This window comes from Desmodus rotundus, chromosome 11, assembly GCF_022682495.2.
Source record: "Desmodus rotundus isolate HL8 chromosome 11, HLdesRot8A.1, whole genome shotgun sequence".
In the NCBI taxonomy this organism is placed as follows: Eukaryota; Metazoa; Chordata; class Mammalia; order Chiroptera; family Phyllostomidae; genus Desmodus; species Desmodus rotundus.
Window position 1 is genome coordinate 80,315,831 of NC_071397.1, and position 22,167 is coordinate 80,337,997.

Genomic DNA, 22,167 nt, shown 5'->3' on the forward strand with positions numbered 1-22,167 from the left:
AATGAACACTATTAGCTTAAATTTGCACATCTTCTCAACACTAAAGATTGATTTGGTGGCCAGGGTTAGTAATGTGGTTATTTGTGTCTGGATATGAATGTATCTTGACTGATTGGGAAAGCAGGTGCTAGAGTGATGCCCGAGACCCATGAGTCACGCCACTGATTTACGAGCTGTCTTTACCATGAGAACGGAGGCCAGAGCCAGCCCTGTGCCATACAATTTACGCCATTCACTGAAATTACAGATAATTTCAGCCTGTGCATTTGCAAAAGAGTCTATGCCATTTTTGCTTTATACATCTTTTGTACTTGGTAGTTCTGACTCGTCTAAATAAATATTATCATCCATAATAAGCATTGCCAATCCATTATGAGACTTCATGAAAGTACACACAGCTTTTAGACTTAATCCATGAAATAAAGCCTATGACTTCTGCTTGTGTCTTGATAAACAGTGGAGCTCTCGCAGCTGTTAATGATTTCACTTATGAAGAAAATTGGAACCTTTGCCTTCTTCAGTGGCTAAAAACCACTCAAGAAAAACACTTGTTCAAATTCTGTTGTTTCTTTTATTCATACATATCGGAAGCTGTGAGTCTGACTAGTGTAGTTGATTAGAGCATTGGGCTAAAACGCACGGCTTCTTGTTCGAGTCCAGGGAAGGTCAGGTAGATTAGTCCTCCACGTCCACTGAAAATTTGTTCTGTCAGTCTTCCGTGAGATTGGTCAAGTGAGTTTAAAGGGGGGGGAGGCATACGGGGGATCAGTGGTAATGGGAAAATACAATAAAAATAAATAGAATAAATAAATAAAACCCCAAAATAATAGGAAACAGAGAGTATGAAGAGGGGAGTACAAATCCAATCTTTAATGCTAGGAAACACACTAAACATTGCCACAGGGTCAGTCACGTCATCTTCCCGTACAAAGACTCATGACACCCATGCAGAAGCGCTTCCAGAAACTCCCGCTCGCCTGTGCGTTTTACGGCCTTCTGCTCCCTCCGCTACGGACGGTCAGTCCCGACGGAGAGGGTTCCCTGACTCTGACCCAGGCAGGTGCTGCCTCTCCCAGAGGCTGGGAGGTTTCTCAAGTCAAACACAAAGTGGAGCATAGCCTGTACTCATTTTTGTTTCCCACCCAAAGTGTTTCTTCCCTCTCCCCCTTGTGCCCTTTGCCCTCCCAACTACTCTCTTTAAAGCTCTTCAAGTCTTCCACTCTTAATCTTACCTTTTCTCTTCAGTCCCTAAATAACGAGAAACTTGGCAAATGTCAAAGTTTGTTCACGGCTTCAGACTCCTTTTCTGAATCATAGTTTCCCTTCTCATTAGTGAGAGCTCTTCAGTTAGTGTTACCCTTTCTCAAATCCAGCATCCTTGTTTCTCCTTGCAAAACAAGAATTAAGCTTATTGCATGAAATCTCAAGCATAGTTATCCTTAACAGGGGCAGAGCCCTAATAAAACCTTAATCCAAAGCCATAAATCTTCAGGGAAAGAATTTCTGAAATTTGGCCCTCTCCGACCCATTCCTTGTGCTTAATGATAACATTGTTGTGACTGCACATTTAAATAGATCTTTGTTTTCGGAGGATAGCATATAAATTACTTACATGCCTTGGGAAAAACCTTCATGATCTGAATGCTTGTTTCTGAGTTCAGCTTTCTTTTCCTTGCTTCACATTTACTGTCAGTCTTCCAGACTTTTGGTTATTCGTTCCATCTGCCTGGGCCTCCGTTCCCCACCTTCCCCTACTTCACCACTTTACTCATCCTTCCCTTCTTAGTTTAGCTTTCTTTTCTGCTGAAGCCTTCATTGATCCCCCAGATATGCAGCTTGTACCTTCCCCTATCACAGTTGCGTGGTCCCTTGTCAGCATCTCCCCTCTCTTAGAAGTCCTGAGTGGGATACTCACTTCCTTCCCTGTTTCTATCATAGAAACTAGTTGAGAGAACAGACCCAGGCTCCATGGTGGGCTGGCAGGGCATTCAACAGTCGCATGTCCCTGTCACCATTTGTACAGGTGGTCACTACCTGAAAGGTCTGCCGTCGTGCTGAAATCAGACTGTTTGCTTTAAACATACCTCAGTGTTGCTGAGACATGTAATTCTTTCTTTTTCCCTTTTCTTTTTATGATACCACGAATCTACAGAGACTGATAAGCCCTGCTCCCTATGTCACAGAACAGGGGAGTCACCTGTCTGCATCTCATCCAACCTGGCCAGAGGTGTGGAGTTCTTGCACTTCTCCCCAAGTAGAAATCTAGGTGAATCTTTTGAAATAGTCATTTTGAAAATCAACTCAACAGAAAAACAACATACCAACATGCAAGGAAGAGAGAATTGAGAATAGAATTGTGTACTTAGAGCTATCAAGGTTGATGGACATTGGAAAAATAAACTAAAATTATAGATAGCAAGCTGTGGAGTTTGGCTTGACTTCAAAGGGAGTTTTAATATGTTCTTTTACCAATATCTGCTATTCAAGGTCAATAAGAAGAGTTTAATATTCTGATGAAGTATAGCTGAGTCACAAGGTATTGGTGGACTTCTGGTCATGATGAGTCTCTCAAGAGATGATGTAACCCAAATTGATTGATATACCAGCTCACAAAGACAAGGGGATCTAACATCAGTGACAAGTGAAAATAGAATGATCTATTTATCCTGAACACCACGGAGAATGTGTATCCTGGCACAAGGATTGTTTTTCCCAGGTGCTCTCTGTCTGCTGCAGGAACAAGCAGCAATTTGCTCTATGTGAATAGGAAATATCAAGGTGATAGTAAGCATTTTTACCCCTGTTTCTTTAGAAGACATATAAGAAGAGTCTTTCCAGGTTCCCAAAAGCAAATTTTAGAATTAAGTTATACTGTTTTAAGAAATAATCATAAAATACTTTCTGAAATTCTTTATGATTTTTTTGTTTACCGTGTTCTTTACAGAGTAGTTTACAGTAACAGGAATGCTACTTAATAGATTAAATTCTGTCGTCTCAATAAGCAATCCCAGGAAATGTATAGTTGTATACTTTTAGAAAAAGAGAAATAATGGCAAAAAATCAAATGAAATACAATTAAACTTGGTTTTACTCCTTAAATTCTGTTCTTGCTTGTAAATTTTTAGTAGTTTGTAAAAATTCTTCTTTTAAAAATTTCAAAGACTCAAAACCACTAAGAAGGATATTATTTTAGTGGAAAATAGCCACATGGTTTCTGGGAAGCACTATACTAAAAGGAAGAAGTTTAATTAGAAGCAGGAAAGATTTGGTTACACACAACAAGAGCCAATGAAATATGCTCCAACCCAAGGGTAAGTGTAACCAGGGGCTAGAGATTTCCAGGAGCAGACAGGGAATAGCTTTCTTGGAACATTTAATGTCCTAAATAGCCTGAATGGAGTTCCGTATCCCCTTCCAGACTTACCGCCTGGGAAGGAGGCACACTGGTGGGATGTACCTCATAGGAGAGCTTAGGCAATAAAACATAAAGTGAACTGCAGACATCAACTTGTTTTACCCGGAAGTTCTGACTCTAAAATTTAATTTGTGTGATTTGAAGCATGTCTTTAAATAAAGCAGAAGCGTTTGCCTGTATCTGAAGCGTTGTAGATACAGCACTCCTTTGGCCAGGGCCCACAGGGGACACAGTGCGACCTGGAGCCCACAGGCTGCCTCCTCCTGGGCCCTGCCTCCTGGCAGAACTCCCTGCCAACTCCAGGCCCTTGCCTCTGAAAGAGAGGGCAGCATCGAATCAGACGGAGGTGGCCTCCTGGCACTAAGAGGCCTGGAAACAGGCTGGAAACATGGAAGTAGTCCTGGAAGAGAAGCCAGCTTCCTGGTTATCAAGCTGTCTGGCCAGATAGAATGTGCATGTGGTACAGACAGAAGGCCACAATCACCCCGGACCTGGCATTCTTTCACATGCAACCCTTCTGTTGGCAACAGGGCTTTTTGGGAGAGTGTGCTTATTTCAGCTTTGAGCTAACATAGACCTTCCCTCTCTCACAGTGCAAAAAGCAGGCCTGGTTCATTTCTGAGCGGGTAATAACCAAGCCTCAGATTGGGAAAAAAGTCTTCCACAGATAAGATTGAAAGGGAATTTACATATACGTAGAAATAATTCATTTAAATTGACTAAATAAGTGTGAAACTCCAGCAGATAAAAAGGCAAGAATAGAACAAAAACAATTCCCATTGAAATTACAAGTAACAAACTAAAAGATGGAAAAATCCCTTAATGTTTTTAGTAATCAAAAAAATACATACCACATCATTTAATTAAATTAACAAAAATTAAAATATGCCCCAACCTTCAGGGGATGGAGTGTTAGTGTAGTTGGGTTATTTAGATAATGCTGGTGGCATTTGTTTTTATTGATCTGACTCTCAATTGGTCTCAAAAGTACTTTAGCAAGAACCATAATTATCTTCCAACTCTACTCCACCACTGGGAATTTATACTGAGGTTCAATTTATCCTAAGGTTATTCAAATTGAGGGGAAAAAAATACTTTCAGCCTTATGAAAGAGAAAATAATTAATAAAATGGAAGTGCCAACAGTAGGTATATGGTTTACATAAAATGGTATCAATCTGAAGCAACGTGAACCATGATGACAATTAAATGTGTTACGACATACAGATGTTGTTTCCGATAAGTGTTAAGTGGAAAAGCAGTTTCAATATCATTTACACACTACGACAGGAGTCCTGGACAAAGGAAGTGCACATGGGAAAAACTGGAAGACGGCAAAAATATAAAAGCCACTGAAACGTAAAGGAAATGGAATGATTTATTTCTAAACGTCTCAGTGATGCCCTTATCATAATGTTGACATAATTTTTGAAAATCATGGGGAAATGCCAGGAAGAAGGGGGATTTATAGTAAAAGACACGAAATCTAAGGATGAAAATTTTAGCTGACCAATAGCTCTTAGTAGGAGCTACGGAATAATGAGGTAACCATTTTTCTACCTCCTAGCCGAAAAGAATTTCTTGAATTGAAAGTTACTTAGGACAGTTCAAATTACTATAAAACAAAGAAAAAAATATTGAAAACTTCAAGGAGAAACTAACAGAGTTTTCTCTATTTTATATGTCCCTACCTGAAATATATATCTTTTTAAATGCTGCCTTGCTAGGGAAAAGAATTCCAAGTTTTTCTGGGTAAAATGATCTTTTCTTCCAATTCTGCCTCAGTATTAGAATAATAATGTCCAGATAAATAACAGCACAGTAATTATAAGGATTTTCACGATGTTAAAAGGGCAACTCACTAAGTCATTTTAAATGTTTCCCAAGACATATTATTTTCCAGGTAGTATTCTTTATTATTATTATTTTAATTAAGAAAGTTTGGAAATGTGATGAATGTTTTGCTTAAGGCCAATTTACTTGCTTTAAGTCTTTTCATAGTTTAGTACCCTTAGATGTATTTGCTGATATTTCAAATGCTGTTAAGGTTATTTTTTCCACATGATCTCTCATTTGATCCCCATCCTCTCATCAGCCAGGTGAAGTGGGCAACATTGTGTGATTTTTCACAACAGGCAGGTGAGCCCCAGGAGATCCAGTAGCAAGCGTAAGGTCACATGACCGCCAGCAGCCAAGCCAGCTTCCGAGCTGGGTGCGGAAGCCAGGCTTCGCTGTGGGTAGAATGTCCTCCCCTCCATCACACTCTGAATACACACAACACACGGAAACGGCCCTTCCCTGTCCCTTCTTCAGTAGTCTAATCTTTCACTTTACGTAATGAGTGCTTTCTCAATGATTACATGACTTAAAATTTGGGGCAGAATAAGGATGATTGTGGGTGATCAGCTTAGAAATCAGCAGACTTCCTCTGGAGACCCTAACATGTCAAGAGCAGAAAACTGGGGGAAGAGAACAATTTAAAGCAATATTATTTTATTCCTTGGAGCCTTCATAAAAACCCACTTTTACTATGTATATTTTACAGACTCTTCTTTAGAAAGATCAGAAAAACTCAGGACAATAGGACAGTATGGAAACTATTCCTCTGCTGAGCACTTTACAACCAAGTTTCCTGGACTTCAAAGGAACTGCTCAACAATTTTGAGATGAAATATAAAGGTCACAGCACACCTCCTTGGACATGGGAGCCTAGCAGATGGAGGTATGGCATCTGAAACACAGTCGGCGACGGGAGGCAGACGCCCTCCCAGAAGTGTGTGAAGTCGGCTTAATTCAAAGAGCCTTCTATGACTGTCTTTGGTGATGTGCTGGGGAGGAAGAGGCAGTAATCTTATGTTTAGTCATGCCCTGGACTCAGTGTTAATCTGTTTGTAGTAACGTGGCTAATAACTTCTCCGAGTTGGACGGCTCCTTCCAAAGGCCTGACTTCACTAGGCCTTAAAAACAGCACACACTGCCCTGGCTTCTGCGCTGGTCGCTGACGCAGCACCTTTTGAGCAGTCCTGAATTGAAAGACAGAGAAGTCTGAGGAAATCCCCACTCGGCCAAATCTATCCCATATGACGGGCCAATCTTAATGAGAATCAGGCGTGCCTGTGGAATGCATGTGATTTACAGCCAGCATGGGCTGCGGAGTTTTCTTAGTCTCTCCTTTTCATGTTAGAAAACATTTTCATGAAGAAAATTTCAATTTTAGCTAACAAAGGCAAAAAGAAAAAGAGAACACATAACTCTGACTTATAGGTAAGGCCCTGGGAGGAGGCAGGAAAATAAACACGTTAGATTCACTGACTGCCGGGAACTTACGGGATAAATGGACACTCACACAAACATCACAAAGGCAGGACAAAACAAATGACAAAAATGGTAAGCGAGGTGTGGTGAGAGCATAGATACTGTGTGCTTTCCATTTTCCGCCAGGAGCCTTCCTTTGCCGTGATGGAATGGTCTCCTGGTGTGACACCCTTTTTATGACGGTGCCTGACTCTCTACTGACAGGAATGAGTTGTGACTGTTCATTTTCTTTATGTCAGTCCCCTGGTGGGCATGGTATTATCTCCAGATTAACAGGTAACATATTAATGTGGTCTTGAAAAATTCAAGCAATATAGACAAAGCAACATAGACAGTACATTCAAACCAATACAGACAAAGCTAAAGTCCTTTGTGACTACTCTCCCCACCTCATCACCTCTCAGTTTTAATGCCTTGAAGGTGGTAATCGCCATTTCAGTTTGATGTACATCCTGGTCTTCGTATTGCATTTACACAAACACACAAACATGTGATGCACAGACATGGAGAAAGAAATACGAAGTCTTAAAAATATAAATAGGAGAATGCTAGCTACATATTCATCTTCAACTGCTTTCCTAACTTAATATACCTTGGGAAATGTCAGCACATACAGATCTCATTTTTAATGAGATTCCATTCTATGAATATATCATAATTAATAATCCCCTACAAGTTTAAAAGTCTGTTATGCACACAGTATGAATTAGTATGAGGATGCCATAATTCCATAGTATTCCATAGTATGAATATGCCATAGTTAATAATTCTCTATGAGTCACAGTTTTGTTACCCACTGATGTTACCATTTTTTTTTACCATGTCCAATATTGCAACAAATGTCTTTGTACCTGTCCTCATTAACACATATACAATGTGTTTAGGCCCAGAATGCTGCCTGAGCCCAACACTATTTTCATGTAAGTTTACATTTACAAAAGATTTTTAAAATCCCATCTCCTATGCAAATTACTAAAAAAAGAAGAAGAAACTCCTGGAAAGAAACTGGATGGCAAGCATGAATAATCTGTTTTCATAGGAGGGAACATTGAGAAGGAAGGATGAATTAATGACTTGCTTAAAATAGTCCACATCAGGAGTTGTCAAGGGAACAAGCTGGAGTTGTTGCTCCCAGGCCTCTGCACCTAACAGCCGCTCCATCATCTCACCGCACAACTCCACTCTCTAAAAGGAGAGAGGTGCCTTCTCAAGGAACTAGTTCATGGTTTAATCCCTACACTAACACAAAACGTAGGTTCGCTTTAAAATGTTTAAAATAGAAGTGTCTTCTTGATTTGTGGTGACCTTAAGAAAAATAATCTAGCAAAGTCAGAACCAGGTAATCCATTGTAAATTGGAGAATGATTCACCTACTATCCCCAAGGAAGTAAAAGAATGAATCACAATGTTGTTTTAAATTCCTTCCAGTTCTTTGTTTATTGTCTCCTCTGGTGTGGAATTCCCTGTATTCATTAATCTAATCTCAGCTCCTACCAAAGGGGGCATCTAGCAGGCCCTAAGTAAAAACATTTAGTCCTAGGCATTCCTGCTCTGTGTAGGGTCTGCAGAGCCCTCTCTCCGCATTTAAGTCATGAATAGTTCTTTAGACTCTAAAGAGTTGGCAAACTGTTTTAGACATAAGAGTCTAAGAGTCTGCAAACTATGGCTGGTGGGCTAGCCGCATGTTTTTGTAAATAAAAGTTTTATTAGAACACAGCCAGACCCAGTTATTTGTCTATTATTTATGGCCACTTTCCCTACAAGGACAGAGCTGAATAGAAGGGGCGGAGACTGTATGGCCTGCAAAGCCTAAACTGTTAACTATCTGGTCCTTCACAGAAAGAGTTTGCCAATTCTTGTCTTTAGAATCTATTGATTGTCTTTTAAGGCCAACCTGTCATTGAGCCAGCGTGTAACCAAACAATCAATGCACCGCGGCAAATGTTCCTCAGTCAGCAAAGTGCTAACCTAGTCATGGAAGTGTGATTTAGTGTTACAGATTCACAGGCTTCACTAATATGTAAATTAGCAAACACAAGTAACAGTGTTTTACATCTTCATGACCCTTAATAGATTATGAACTGTTCTCATTTGATCTTTCCAATAACCCTAACAAGTAAGCAGGCGGTGTTAATTTTCATGGCGGAAAGAGATTCTGAGATATTGGGTATCCCAGAGTTAAAATAATTCAGATTCAAGGGTTTACAATCTTTTGTTTTAGCAGCTAAAATGATTTCTTTATCTCTGGAAAACACCATTTTAAAAAAAGGGGACAAGAAGTTTTTAATATTTATCATCTTATAATGCACTGATTTAAATAACATATTGGAAGATCTTTTGAAATTAATTCTACTTTGTAATAACATGTTTTGTCTCCTTAATGTTGTGTTTTTATGTCATGAGATAGAAACAAAAATAACATAAATATTTAATCTAATGGCATAAAAAGTAAAAATAAGTATGAGCTTAATTGACAACATTACAAGTTAAAAATACAACTGTAAATATTTGAAATCTTAAAACTTGCAAGTCAAGTCAGTTATCTGGCCTTTTTGGATTAGTAAAATTCAAATTAACAAAAGATTCTTGGAGTAGCAGAGGAAAATAAGTTTTAGTAAAAATATGAGTATATAAGAAAACCATGGGTACATATGGGGAAAAATAGTGCTAGGTGGATACAGTGCTCTCTTATGGGTCAAATCATTTCCAGCTAAATATTCCAGTGGGGGCTACAAACCTGTAGATGACTCTTATGATCTGTTTCTTGCATCATGCAAGGATTGATCCTTGTGTGATCAAACAACTAACGAGATTTCCTAATGAACCAAAACGTTGCTGCGTCGGTCTTGTAACAGCATAAAGTAGTACAGCATCCTACATGATTCCAAGCATATGGCAATTGGAAAAGGCAAAACAGTCAAAACAGTAAACAGAAAAAATAGTGAAAAAGATCCGTTGTTGTCGGAAAAAATAGTGAAAAAGATCCGTTGTTGTCGGGGGGGTGGGGACAGAGGGTTAAACATGTGGGGAATGGAGAATTTTTAGGACAGTGGAGCTACTTTGTGTGATCCTCTAAGGACAGGTACTCGTACACGCCATTAGAATTGGTCCAAGCCCATAGAATGTGCAGCACTAAGAGCGAACCCTAATGTAAACCATAGACTTTGGGCGATGCCATCTCAATGTAAGTTCATTAACTGTAACAAGTACACCACTGTGGAGGGGGCTGTTGAGAGTGGGGGAACCTATGCATGTTTGGGGACAGAGGGTGTACAGGAAATCTCCCTACCTTCCTCTTAATTTGTTGTGGACCTAAAACTGCTCTAAAAATAATAAAGTCTATTTTAAAAATTAGTATTAGTATTTTAACAATCTGCTAACAAAGGCCACAATTCTGTATCCTCTTCAGAAGCTTTATGAATGCACATTAAAAACAATTTTTTTGGCATACTACAGCATAAATAGAAGAAAAACAAAAGCCTAGAATCCTTTTAGGAGAATGGATCCAGAGCAAAAATAAACTTACTTCACACCCAGACTGAGTTTCCCAGGAACACGACTCCTTCTCCTGGGGGAGAACCGCCCTTTGGAAAGCATGGTCTCCCAGGCACGTCTGACACAAGGAAGGTTCCAAGTCAGCCTCCGCGGGTGGACTGGTCACTACTGGCGGGCCCGTGTACTTCAGGCTGGGACTCTGATGCTTGTCCACGCTGACCATGGGGCTCTTGATCCACCTTCGTACCTACAATGTGAACAAGAAGAGAAGAGACAAATACATCCGACCTCCTTAGATGTCGAACGGGGCTTCAGTGGGGAATTTGGTGCATGGTTGTTCATGAAAGAATTCAGTCTCACAATTTCTCCAGCGCTGGTCAATGCTGACCAATGACCTTCTAGGAGCGGATGGGGGTTTTTTTTGGCAGGTCATTTCAGCTCTCTGAGTCTCTCTCCCCATCGGTAAGACTGGGGAAATAATATTTCCTTCCAGGTTGTAGTGAAGATTTTACAATGTTTTCAAACGTCCTAGTGTTTTATCTGGCACGTAGTGTTCTGTAGGTGATGACTATTTTACTTTGACCCTCGCTGTTATAATTATGCTGATATAATGGTAGTTCATAAATATCTAAGTTTGATTCTTAGTGATTCTAACTGGAGAAAGTACTAACCTCATAACTTAGTTTCTAATTGCTGCTAAATGAGTTAACATATATTTCACTATTGCAAATATTTGATTACAAAAGAAGTTGCTTCTGGCTAAGAAATTACCTGGTAAAGTATGCGTCTAGGTATTAAGCTCATATTTCTGGGACTTTGATTATTATAATCTATATTTCACTTACTGAAATAGGTGATTAATTCAAGTCTTCAAAGAGTGGGTATGTGTTTTGCACCTTGCCACATTCCATAGGGGGCAAGGTGTGGGTGGAGGTGATATTTTATTAGAAGGCCATGATGTGAAATGACCTTCAACAAATTAACCCATTCTGAGCCTTGTGGACATTGGAAGATGACATTTCCTTTCTTTCCACAGAGAATGTAGCAAGGGGAATTTAGAAATGTTCCATTTCTCTAGAAGCATCAGGGAGAAAGGTGTCACAAAAACAGAGTAATACATTTCGTAAGTGCACTGTTGCTGGCATTGATCACACGCTTTGTCTTGAAATGTTTTATCTCTTTTGGCTAAGGCCCCATACTGGTTTCAATGTGTCCCTTCCCTGCTACTCCTTAACACATTTCACTGGCTTCGTAGCCTCCCAAATGGTTTTTATAGGCTGATTAATGACAGGGTTTATGATGTTTACTTGATCTTGAGAGAGGCCTGGTTGTGAGTAAATGCGCTGGGCTCTCCCTCGGGCCTTAGTCACTCAAGGTGCCCTCCAAAACTGCCCAGTCGAGAAACTGCCATGCTCTCTCTGCCCCTGAGGAACTCAAGCTACAACTGGCTGATTGTGTTCCTTCAGGCGGGGAGTTGCTCTGCTGCAGGGAGTAACCGACTGTGAGTGGCTTTTTGAGCCACCCCGAGCCCAGTCACAATGGCTGTCCAAAAGCTGTCGCAGCTGTGTGTGTGAGAAAAATGAACACCCAGATACAAGGTGCAGCCCTGGCTCCGCAGCCACCTGGGCTGTGGTTTCATTCAGGGCTACACAGCCATTCGTGGACAGCACTGTAAACAATCAAGGACTGGGGTGAGCCACCCTCCTTACCCTGAACAGATCAGGAATTCCTTCACTCGGGGTTTACAGCAGCCTGGTCTCCAGACTGCACCCCACGTAGGAGCAACTACCTCTCAAGACATTGGGGTGAGAAATAAGGCCCTTCTGTTAACTCTACAGCTACTCTTAATGAACCCTGTGCATGCAAAATATTAATCTAATTTCTTTACTAAATCCATTCTGCCCTGATCTCACTAATTAATTTATTTATTTGAAGACAGAGAGAGAGAGAAAAAGATAGGACAAAGCAATAATCCGTCAGACTAGAAAATGGCCAGGTGTGATTAAAGAGATAGGCCGGCTTCTGGGGTTTTTCCGAGTGTGTTTTTCCCCCCTACTATGTAATAGTAAGCAGATACTCTTCTTAATCTACAATGGGTTAGCTGATAATGAAAACAACTGGTGCAGAAAGTTATAGAGTGTTCAGGTACTTATTTGTGAACTCATAAGGCAGCGCCTGCTAGTCTCATATCCCTTTTGTTTTCCGGGAGTGGAAACCTAGCTGTCTTTTCCTTAATCCAAGTGAACTACCTGTTGGATACAAACTTGTGCAGTTTCCGAAGAGGCATATTTATTACAGAAAACTGACTTAGTTTACATGATGCCGCAGGAACTTTCAATTCAGATAGAGCCAAGCAAGTATTCCAGTGAAATTATTGGAATAACTCAATTGATTATAAAAAGGGACCGCCACACCTACTCATTTGCAGAGGGTGGCTGTCAGCAGGGTGCTGATGACATTAATGTATATTAGGAGAAGGTTCCTGGAAGCAAATTCCTCTCTCCTTGGAGCCTGGGGCCACTTCATAGCATGGCTCCTAATATAGAACAGAGCTATAATACAAGGTCAGTGATGTTAATCGGACATCTTCCCTCCAGTTAGACGTGGTCATCGTATAGCTTTCTTTCCCCTGAACATCTGTGCAGTCTATTGCCTACATAAAACCATGGGACTTGCATGCCTCCTCGTTGGTATATCTAGGTCATCTTCCCAACTGGACCATCACGGTGAGTACAGCTCCTTAGGCTTTTTTAAAATTCCCCAGAGGCTGGCACATGGTCTTACAAATGGTATGCAATAAAAATAGGAATTGCTTAGTTATTTTTGATTATAACTGTATGTCTTCATTTGTGGATCTCAACATGCTTTTCCATCATCCTCTCTCAAGGTCCTAAATATACTGTATATATCTACTCCCCTTACACAGCAATACCTCTCCAGAGCAGGCACCCTGACAAGACTGAGTGGCTTTCAAAATTCCCCATCCATCCCTTGCCTTTGGGATTTCCAGGTCTTTTCCTTGCAGCATTGACCAGGTACTTGCATCCTGTTCTAGAATCTCAAGGTCTAACCCTGAGTTTCCCCAGGCCCTGTCTGGGGGATGGAGTGGCGTGGAGTTCTAGGGATAAGAGGAAGGAAGGAATGGAGACACATCTCTCCATCCTGTTCTCTGTTGCTGCTGACACTGGGCAGCTCCCCCAACTCCATCCCTCATACAGCTGCCAGCCCTATCCCTCCCTCCACTACAGTGTGTCCTTGTGAGCACTGTACATCAAACACAGTCTGTGCCCTGTGCCCAGTTCTGGGAGTACTGAGGTACCCACCCCACCCACCAAGTTTGAACAGAAAAAGCACCCTTGCACAAATCATTTGACATACATTTTTCATCTTGAAATGAAGGTAAAGCCTTTTGTAGTCCTTTAAATTATGGGACTGATCCTTTCAGTTTGCATTAATTAGTCTTCCTTGGATTTAGCAAATTAAAAAGAAAAAAGAAAAGAGAGGAAGCAGGAGAGAATAATTTCAGGTAATATCTCTAAGGGGCAGCGTGTGTTATTGCTGCTGGAATTGAAAAACACAGCTCAGGGAAATGGCAATGCTGCACGAGTCACTGGGAAAGAACCTGGCCCGAGGGTCCACTGCTCGTCCACTGGGCTTTGGAAACTTGCCCTCCTGTTTCTTCCAAACATACCCCCTTTTCCAGTGTTTTTATTATCTCCTTCTCTTGGCTACTGTCTCTCAGCATATTCTCTAAATATGCTGAGAGACAGTAGCCTTGCAGGTATCTCTAAAAAGCTACCAGTCTAAGTAAAAACATAAGACCCCTTTTAACACACAGACCTCCTCATTTCAGCGAGCCTCTTTCACTACCCCCAAACTCTCTTCCTTCTTAGCCAAGCTTCACAAAAAATGGTCATTTCCTCCCCTCACATTTACTCCTCAACCCATTGCAGTGTATTCAGTAAACACTATTTGTGGATCACCTAATGTTTGCTGGAACTAAAATGAAGTGTATGACAGAAGAGTCTCACTCCATTAAAACAAGTTCTCACCAAGATGCCAATCAACCTCATTGCCAACTTCAATGGACATTTTTTGGTCCTTAACCTGTAGCACTTAAAGGTTTCAACACAATTCAACTGTCTGCTTGGCATTACAGTGGGGACTCAAAAAACATGATTGCTTGAGTGACCTCTGAGTGAGGGCGCTTGCATTTCCAAGGAGACTGACCCGTGAGCCTGGGCTTGTCACGGCATAGTGAGCGTACAAATGCAGCAGACAGCTGAAAGCATGAGCTCTAGACAACACTGCCTGGCTGAAAGGCCCAGCGCCACTGACTGGGTAACTGGCTGAGCCTTCCCAGTGCTCACTTTCTGTAGTTATAAGATGAAGATAATAATAATATCCACCTCAGCAGAGTTTTGTAAGGACTAAATGAGGTGATGCAAGTTAAGCCCAGCACTTGGCACTGGGTGAACATTTGCTTAATATTTGCTGTTATAGTTATGGCTCCAAGCCATCAGAGAGTTTATACAAAGTGCCATGGGAGAAAAGATGGGGGTATTTGGCTTAGTTGGGAGAAATCATTGAAGGCTTCCTGAAGGAAGTGATGGTTAAACTGAACCTTGAAGGTTGACTTAAAGGAAGTCAGGTGATTTAAAATGGGAAAGACATTTCCAGCAGAGAAGAAGACAGAAGCCAAAATACTGGGGCCAGAATCCGTATGGAATGTGAAGAAAATGAGCCAAAAGAGGAGAGGTAAGAACTGAAGCTTGATAGAAAGGTTGGGTCGTGAGGCAGTAAGTGGTCACTGAAGTGTATGCAGGACAGTGAGACTGTCTGATGTGTCTTTCCATGTAGGATGAGGGATGACTTTAAGGTGGTCCAGAACACTAGCAGCTAAATGAGTCAGGAATTGAATATAAAAGAAATGGTAAGGGCCACGCAAGAATAGTAGCATAGTAGCAGTGAGAATGGAAAGAAGTAATGAATCCTCAAGTCTATCTACTATTTAGCTCTCAAGTCTACATCCTTTTCTCTGCCCAAGTATCACTATTTTACTGTCTTTCTTCTGCATTCCTAGAGCCATCCCTTAGATGGCCTCACCCTTTATGCTTACTGAAACCACAACTTTCTAAATGCAAAAGTCCCATCCCTTCAGTGGTCCCCCATCACCAGCAGTGGCAGCTTTCAGACCTGTTTGATCAGAATTGAAATTCTGCAAAAGTTACCTGTGCATGTGTAATTTTGTAACATATACAGATATATAACTGAAACAACTGGTTCTATCCAAAAATGTACCCTTTCTACATGAAATGTGCTGACATTTTTTATTCTAGCCTATTCTTTTAAATTGCTGATGGTAACCCACTGACTTGATTTCACGATCCACTAATGGGTGCCACCCAAATTGAAGAACATCTCTAAATGGTCAAATCTAAATTTCTTGCTCTGGGATACCAAGTCCCCTAAGGTTTCAATTCTCATCTCCCATTGTGCCCCCAGCGCACCCAGGGCCCCTACATTTTGATTTGTATTGTCTTAAAAACTGTTCTCCCACATCTCTGGTTGTGTACAAACTCTTCACTCTGACCCATATTGTCCATCCAAAAACTGCTGCTAAGAATCACACACTCCGGACAATCTCCCGTCGCCTCGTCACACTTTGAAGACACATTGTGGTATTTATTTGTTTAAATAGAAACACATTTGCTCTGATTTACTTGCTTATTTTCTCTATTACAATGTGAGTGTCACAAAGACACTTTTTCTGTCATATTTTATTAATAGGTCATTTACAAAGTCTCTTCTGTGTGTTCCTTCTTTTTAACTTATCCCCTCCCCATTTCCTGTCTGCCTTTACTTTGTGTCGCAGCTCCCGAGAACAAAAGCTCACCCCTACACTCCCAGAGTTTCGCACAGCTCCCAGCAGATAGTAAGGGATGAAGACATTCTTGATGATTGCTTTAAAGCCAGGTACTATGCAAGACACAGGAAATAAAATATAAGAAGCATTCGCCCTTAAGAAGCAACAAGGAACAACAAGGAAATCAACAGTGGTAAACAGTGTTGAAGCTAGCGTGAATTATCTTCAGGGACAAGTAGGATAGGGCTGGGATGGGGATGGGTTTGGGATAGAGGGGACAGCATGTTTGCAAGCGTGCTCACAGAGAGGGCTTTACTGGAGCCAACCTTAGGGATGTGCATGCATGGCAAGACAGAAAGCCAAAGGGGCAAGGGGGTCAGATGTCGAAGGGACTGGAACGCCTGAATGCTGAAATGTTATCCTTCTCTCACAGGGAGGGACCGCTTAAGGATTTTAAACTTGAGAGTGGTATGATCAGATTTCCTATATTCTGGACAAATTATGAAGGTCAAAGGAGGCCTGAATGGAGCACGGAATGAGTGGGGTCTTGGAGGTCTGGGAGGCCAGTGGGATGAGTAGGCAGGCCCTGGGACCTAGCAGCGGGCACTGGTCTGGGGAGTTATCTCTGTATTTCTCACAGAGTGGAAGTGTCATTCCATACCCCTATTGGAGCTCCACAGTACTGTCCTTCAGAGACCATACATCTCCTTCCTTTCTCCATTATTGCCCTCCCCCCAACCCAGAGTTTGGTCAGGGCTCCATTATTTCATGTAGCTGTTAATTTCTATAAAAATCTAGGTACATTTTAGGTCACTAAGCTGTGTTATTGTGAGGTTAGGCGGGTACTCTATAAATGATTTGGATTTCCTCACTACATACTGAACAAAAAATCACTTACGATATAACAATTTTCTACAGACGTGAAAATGAACTGGAGTGAGGGAATTGGATTCTAGTTCTAGCTTTCCAACTACCTTGAGCAAGTCACTTAACCCATTCGAACATCAGTGTCCTCCTCTGTGACATGAAGGGCTCGGGGCTGCTAAGCTCTGCAGTCCTTTCCAGCCCTGTCCCAGATTCAAGGCTATTTATTCCCTGGAGTTCTGCTGAGATGATTGGGATGCCCCTGTGTCTACAATGCGCAGCACTCGGCACAGGTTCAGTGAAAGAAAAAACGATCAATAACGTTTGCTTCACCCAGTCACGCACTGCCGTAACTTCGTGTCACCTCCATTAGATGAACTGGAAAAAAACAAAACCAACCCAACCACAAGGCCTTTAAAATACTTTTATGGTGGTTAGAAAATCCATTTAAATGTCATGAAAAGGACTGAATGCAAGTCTTAGTATTCAAACTGTGTGCCTTGCTTAATTAAATTGAAAGTGTTAAATGAAAGGGAAGATGATTAACACCCAAAATGGGGGCCTATTACTACTCCCTGGCGCTTCTGCTTCTCCGCTGAGTCCTCTTGCACAAGACGCTGCACGGCACACTCAGTTGCAATTTTATGCAAAACCAGTTTTCCTCCAAATGACGCTGTGCTGCCTTGGTAATTTAGGTTTCTATTTTGGTATTCTATTTTTTCTCCCTTCATATTTTATAAAAGAAAATGGTAAGCCTTAATTGTTCCCTGAAAACAAGAGGAGTGTCAAAGCTAATAAATAGATATTTACTAAGCACCTACTGTGTCCAAGAATTGTGTGAGGTTCTAAAAATGTGGAAGATGGGAGGGTATATTGAGAATGAATTGCAGATGTTTGAAGGTCCCTCGGAAACTGCTGAAATTGGAAAACTCACTGAGACTTCAGGACAATTAAGACAGAGAAAAATGACTGTTAATACAAGTCTGTGTAAGTGGAGAAGGAAAAAAGATCTTTTTTGGGAAAGATGCATTTTTTGTAATTGAAAAATGGTAAAAACATTAGAGCTAACGGGTGATAAATGAAGAAAGGTCCTGGCAACATTATCCCTGGTGACCTCACCCCCTTCAGATACGGTGTGACCTGCCATGGATATCAATATCGAGCCTCATAAGCTACTTGTGAAAGAAAAAAATAGGACACCCATTTATTGGATTACACTAATATGGTCCTCATTAGACCCCCAAAAGAAACAGCAGGCCCTTTAGCTCAATGGGGAGAGCTTCATAGAAAACATTGTGCACAAAAAGGTGATTTGTAGAAACTACTGATCATCGTGCTGTGCTAATCTTTCCCTATAAAACCAACATGCGGCAAGTCAGGTATCGAGTTTACACACAAATTTGGAAACAGCAGATGCTCGGTAAGTACCATTCACAATCTTGTAAGCAAGAATATCAACATTCAGCCTTGCTTGGAAAGTCTAGTGTTGGGTACATGCATTGTTTTGTCATCCTGGCACCCCTTCCCCTTTTTATGGTAAAAGCAGCCCTCCTCCCATCCCACCTCCACTGTCTCTTTCGGGAACTACTCATCCCAAATACTACAATATTGGGGACCTGCCACGGACAGTCCATGGATGTCCGAACAGGATAGGTATGTCATTGAGGCAAAGTCAATTATAAAACCTACACTGACTTCTGTGGCTCAGTCGGTTGGGCATCATCCCACAAAGTGAAAGGTTGCTGGTTCGATTCCTGGTCAGGGTACATGCCTGGGTTGTGGGTTCAGTCCCCACATACAGGAAGTAACCGATTGACACTTCTTTCTCACATCGATGTTTCTCTCTCTCTTTCTCCCTCCCTCCCCCCTCTATAAAAATAAATAAATAAAATCATTAAAAAATAAAAAAATAAATAAAATCCCACACCCCTGGGCATGGGGGTTGATCCAAGGGTTGGCATGTGACCTAACTGAAGCCAAACAGAATCCTTCTCTGTGATCTTTATTTTTATTTTTTAATTTTTTATTCTGAAGCTGGGAGGTAGTGTACTCTCTTTCCTTCTGAACTGCAAGCTCAAGGGGTGCGCCCTGAGAAAATACCACTGGCAGCACATCTATCTTCCTGTGGAAGAACCTGAGATGGTAGTTCACCCAGTGAGAAGCAGAAGTGAGAGGCAGAGACTCATGAAACCCAGATTTCAGTATGTGGTTTTAAGAGTGGACCGAAGTGTAGTTGGATGCAAAGAATGAAATAATTACATGGGGAAAAAGTTGCTTTTAGGTAGATATACTAATTCAAAATATTTTGCAAGCTGAATAGTAGGGGCACAGTGCACAGATGTTGACTTGGGGGTGTCCCTGAGGGTCCTTGCTGTGCCAAGCATTAGCCCCTTTGCTTGCTAGATTGTGCAGAGTTCTTCAAGAGACCTTTAGGACAGGCAGAAATGCCACATGGAAGCATTTCAATATTTTAAATCAGCGTGGCTTGCCATGCATGCCAACTAGACATCATCTCTGGTCTAGGGAATGAGGAGATGGACTTGGAGCTGTGCTTCATGAAAGCCACAGAGAAGACTCTGTGATAGAGTCTGCACATGGCTATTTAAAAGGTCTTTTAAAAATCAAATTACTTGAACTCAAATTGTTCTGACAGGTCTGGATCTTGGAGTTTTTATTTATATCCTAAATTGATGATGACCAAGATTCCATTTCTTTCTACAATCCAGCTGCCCCTGAACACTCCACCAAGTGCCAGAAGGTAATAAAGAGTGTAGAAAAAAATCACTTGTCCATATGCAGGCTTAAGTAAAATAAGAACTCAAATGTTATAATAAATACAAGGCAAATCCTCTGAGCACAGGAAACTAATACTAGTAAAAAATAGGGAAGATTTTAAAAAATACATGGAATAAAATTTCTTGGATTTTTGTGGGTACTTTGGCTAATAAATCCACTAAAACAAAACCAAACAAAAACTGAGAGTACTGTGAAAACAAGGAATTTTGCTTCAGGCCTGTCTTTACTGCACTGAATAGTGAAGAGAAGCTATTGATTGAATGAAGGACCGTTACCAGCACACAACAGTTCAGTGGCACGGTTTCTCTTCTCAGCCCCACAGGGAACATTCCTTAGGACCCCGAGAGTCACAGGTTAAGTGGTCATTCAACACCACCACAGCAGTCTTCCTACTCACTTCCCTTCCTTCCCTCGCCCCTTCCAATGCACCCTACACTTTGCCGCTAGACCTGTCTTCCCCAAACCTAGTTTTGATGATATTATTAGTACTTTCTTGTTTTGCATCTTCAATGACTCTTCATGGTCTACTCAGTAAGGGCCAAGCCACTTTTTTTAGTATTTTACCTTAACTCTCTCCATTCTCTGGCCCTAGCACAATATACCATTCTGTTGCCCCTGACTTACCTACCTTTGTGCCGTACACCATTCAAAACAGATTATTTGCTTCTTTTTTCCCTAATAAATCCTACACTTTGCAACCTTTGAATCTCTGGTTGCTCATGTGTTCTTGTCAATAAAGGTATTCTTTATTCCTCACCTCACCTCCGTTTAGCTCTGCCAAATCTCACCTAGACTTCAGTGGCCCTCAAATCATCTTCATGAATGTTCATTACAACTCCCTGAAGTATCTTCCTCCTTGAACCTTCATTTCACTTTGTACTACTCGTGTAGATGTATCATATTCTACAGCACCAAAACTCATGCACTCTTAGATGATCCCAGCTAGGAACGATATTTGCTGAATGAAAAGATGGGCAAAGGGATGGATAGATGTCTTGTGTTGGTAATTTAGCTTCTTAATTTGTGTCCCTTACTAACGTGTAAATTCTTTATGGATGAAGATTTCACTTTGCACATCTTTGTGTCACTTGTCACTCTAAACAGTGTCTTGCATGGGTCAAGTTGAATAAATACTTGTTGTATTTGTTGCTAAGTGTGTACCTGTCATCCCACGGGGTCCAAATGAAGTAGCATTCCCAAGCTTTGGAAATTTCACAGCCTCATTTCTTGTTTCTGCTTCTGGACCATGCCAGATTTTCAAGTCCCTGATCCAATTTTTTCATCTACCTACCCATTCATAGTTTTAGCTTTGTTCATTTTGGTGTTTATCTTTGTATTCTAGTGCTATTATAAGATATGATTGCAAATTGTTTTCACTACTTATTAGATGTGTGACCTCGAGCAACTAACTTAACCTCTGAGTGTTTTCTCAGCCAGTAACAGGTAATGATCACACTTATGAGGGGCTACCTCCCAAAAAACTGGAATTATCTTCTGCAGGGCAGGACGCTTGTAGTACAGGCCTCCCATGCTAGGGAGTGTTCTAGGAACCCATCTGTACCAGTGTACCTGGCGCTGTTGCGAGAGTCTTCGATGGGCTTCAGTGAATTGTTTTTGAAGACTCTTCCAACGCATTTGTCCATTTTATGATGGGTAATTTAGGAGCGCACCTGCCCACACTGCGCTCAGTGTTCAGCAGTTTTTGACCAAAAATGGCATGACCCTTGTGTCCTAGCCTCCCTATTCATCCGATCTTACCCAGAGTGAACTTTCTTTTTGTTTCCCTAGATGACAAAAGACCTCAAAAGGAAACATTTGCCCATACAAAAGAGGTGAAACAAAAAATGACAGAAGCACTAAAAAGCATCAAAATTGACAAGTTCAAGAACTGTTTTGGGCTGTGGAAAAAAGTCTCCACAGCCCAATTTGTATTGCATCAAATGGAGAGTACTTTGAAGGTGACTAAACTTTAAATATGTGACAATAAATACACAATTTTTTATAAATACGTTTTGGTTTTTTGGGTCCTTCCAAGTATCTAACAAGTGGGGAAGATTAGATGGTAGATAACAAGATCTGACTCCTCTGTAAGCATGTAAAATAAATAAACATATATAAGGATAACTAGTTCTCCAAAAATAAACTTGACTATTGGAAGAGACAGAAGGATTTTAGTCCCTAGACTTACTTTATAGAAAGTTTCAAGAACTTGGTAAGTATGGACACAGAGAAGTCAAGATATTTATGATCTTGTTCAATACTGACATACTATAATCTCATGTATAATTTGTACTAGGAAAATCACACACATGCTAATAATGTTTACTTATGTACTTGAGTTTTTTTACACTTGAAATACAACAGATGAACTCACTAATTATTCTCCTCTTAATTGTAGAATGAGAGAGACTGGCTTA